This window comes from Ooceraea biroi, chromosome 12, assembly GCF_003672135.1.
Source record: "Ooceraea biroi isolate clonal line C1 chromosome 12, Obir_v5.4, whole genome shotgun sequence".
NCBI classification, from domain to species: domain Eukaryota; kingdom Metazoa; phylum Arthropoda; class Insecta; order Hymenoptera; family Formicidae; genus Ooceraea; species Ooceraea biroi.
Window position 1 is genome coordinate 5,353,968 of NC_039517.1, and position 2,876 is coordinate 5,356,843.

The 2,876-nt window shown below is 41.0% G+C and overlaps 1 non-coding gene across 1 annotated transcript; it reads left to right on the forward strand.

Moving 5' to 3' along the window:
• Positions 1-2,527: 2,527 nt before the first annotated feature.
• Trnap-cgg lies at positions 2,528-2,599 on the forward strand. The gene has a single exon. It is a non-coding gene; the product is annotated as a tRNA-Pro (tRNA).
• The last annotated feature ends 277 nt before the right edge of the window (positions 2,600-2,876 follow it).

Consider the following 2,876-nt stretch of genomic DNA (forward strand, 5'->3'; position numbering starts at 1 on the left):
TCTTTACGCACGACTTTTTCTTGGGCGCGTAATCATTGAGTTATCGTCATCGCCAAGACGTGTGCTGCTGCCGAGAATAGCAAGGCCAAAAAGAAGAGAGAGAAAAAGAGAGAAAGCATATTTTATAACTTGTGGTAACGTGTATGACACACGTGATATATGTCTCTTTATACTTTTATACACAAAAGCTATTGTATTATATTGGAATATTTTTGCTAAATTACCTCTTTTTAAGCTACTTTTCTGCTACATTACCTCTTTTTAAAGAAATATAATACAATAGCTTTTGCTATTGTATTATATTTCTTTAAAAGCAAACTTTTTGTGGCTATCTAAACTATCAGTACCTTGAACCTACCACGTTTCTTCTGTGGCCTGCTCTCGTGTCCGCTACATGTTGACACAAAAAGCTGCATAAACGCATTGTCACTCATTGTGTCCTCGCATAACAAGTTAATAAACATGCAATGGGAACATTTTTTGCATAAACAACAATTGCTAAATTTATTTCTTAAACTGCTTTTTACTTTCAAATTTTTAAACTTCTGTGGGCGCATGCTTATTGACATATATATGACTAGAAGTTATAACAATGGCTAGAATGTACGCGTTTATAGTTCTGAAATTTCAGGTCATAGTTGTTTATGAGGCACGGGCCAGGATAAAAGGTAAGAAATATGCGAAAAAAATTTATGACATTGACACATTGTCACATGGTCATAATATCTGTTAAGTGCATTACCTGCGACTATTTTTGCTGAACTAAATATCGCTCTTGTATCTTACGGACATCTTATCGAAATCGTCTACAGTTTGACAATGCAATCTTATACAAAAACTAGATAGTTCGAAAAAACTGTTGTAAGTATCACTCATAATTCATAAAATAACCTGGATCTTTCACAATGATACAAAGCTTTAGCCGACTTTCGGTTTTAACCATTAAACATTCCTCAACCGTTGAACATTCTTTTCCGTTTATGGAATTTGCACGTTCGCGTGAGAAAATGAGTACCATAAATTTTTATTTTTTATTATTTTCTTTTATGTTCCGCCTATAACATTCTATTTCTGTTATTTCCGGATCAGGAATTAACGTAAGATTTTGCGTTATGAATTTTGCTAAAAAAATCCGCATGGTCTTTTCGGTCACTCCAATAATTATTTTTCACTTTTTTATTGCCTTCGGACCTATTAATTGACGATTAATGTTAATGGATCAATTGAGGGCTTTCCTCGCGCAAGTCATATCTTAAAACGAACTTATTACGAAATGTCTAAGATTGGACAGATTGTAATATACAAAAGAGTTAAAAAAATTTATTGATGATGCAAGGACAATTTAATAAATTAATATTCGAGAATAAAAAGGTTACCTGTTTGTCAGCGAGACTGCCGTGTACATATGGCACACTGATATGGCATACCAGGAATTATTACGGCAGTGCCAATCGAGCTGCGTAAAGGGTTTCGTCCTTTTGTCGAGAGAGCAGTCCCATTGGACTTCTACACCTCTGCTCTTTTAGCCCCTGGCCAGGAATTTCCTTCACGAAACCCTCGTTTGCGTTTAACACGAGGGCTCGGGGAGAGGAAAGGGGCGGTGAGGGGCGAGTGGATGCATAAAGAATAATCTCTCCTCTCCCTTGCTTTCCCGCGCTCCTCTACACCTTTTTTTCTTTGCTTCCCTTTTTTTTGCGCGTGCGCGCGCGGGTCCCGCAATTACGTTCGCGCGATGAAAAGTAATTGCGCAACCCACGCTTCGTGACCTTTTCTCGACTTTGTTGTAGGCTACATGCATCTCTGAAAACACGCCGATTATTCCACGGGATGCTGCCTGAAGACGATGCCAAGGCGAATAGCACGCAAGGCGAATTTACAACGGCGACAACAGATGGAGCCACCGGCACCGCGACTCTCCATTTCCTCACCCACCTGTTGCTCCTTCTGTTCGTGCCCCGCGGTGATCGATCAATAAAGCGCGTTTTCGTATCTACGGCTTGCGCGGCTCGTACGTATACGGCTCCTCTTAATTATTTCACTTTGTCATTGCTTGTCGAGTGTGTAATTTGCCGCAGAATAATCGTCAAGCAACGTAGATCATGTCACGCGTTACTCCTCGACTGATTCAAGATTTACAAAGAATTGAAAAGAACCTCGCGGAGAAATTGTTGAGGTAAATACGTATCATGCAATATAAGCATGCAATAGCGAATTCGAATCGGGTAGTAAAATAAGAACGGGTAGATACACGACACAGTTAAAATCAAAGATGCTCTTCGATGGAGAGCTGGAAATTTCTTAGCCAATCTCACAAGTACGTCGCGTCACGCTCGCGGATAAAGTGTTTGTTTCCGTTTCTTACGAGATAAACGCAAATCGGGAGGCACGCGAGCGTGACTGGACTTGTGCAGTAACTGGAACGCTAATCACACACATTTCAGATAACCGTGGTATAATATCGCTAATTGGACCAACGTAACTTTGCCGATGCACATAAGTACGTATGAATGAACGAATCACTCAAGCCGGCTCGTTGGTCTAGGGGTATGATTCTCGCTTCGGGTGCGAGAGGTCCCGGGTTCAAATCCCGGACGAGCCCGTGGAAGCATATCTTTTTTTCCCCCCTGAAACACGTCGTCTAATAATAATCGCAATAAATTACAACTTTATCCGGCACTCGCGTATATTTTATCGAGTTCCCAGGCGCCGCGTGGTTTTTTTTCTCTCTCTCGGCTCGCGCTTTGTCTTCCTCCCGAGATCGTAGATCCGCTCGTAACGAGGTACCGGACCGTTACTCCTCCACTTTCGATTTCCTATTTACGTCCACCGTGACGTCGTTAATTATACGTTGCTCATCGACGTCAATTAACTTCCTA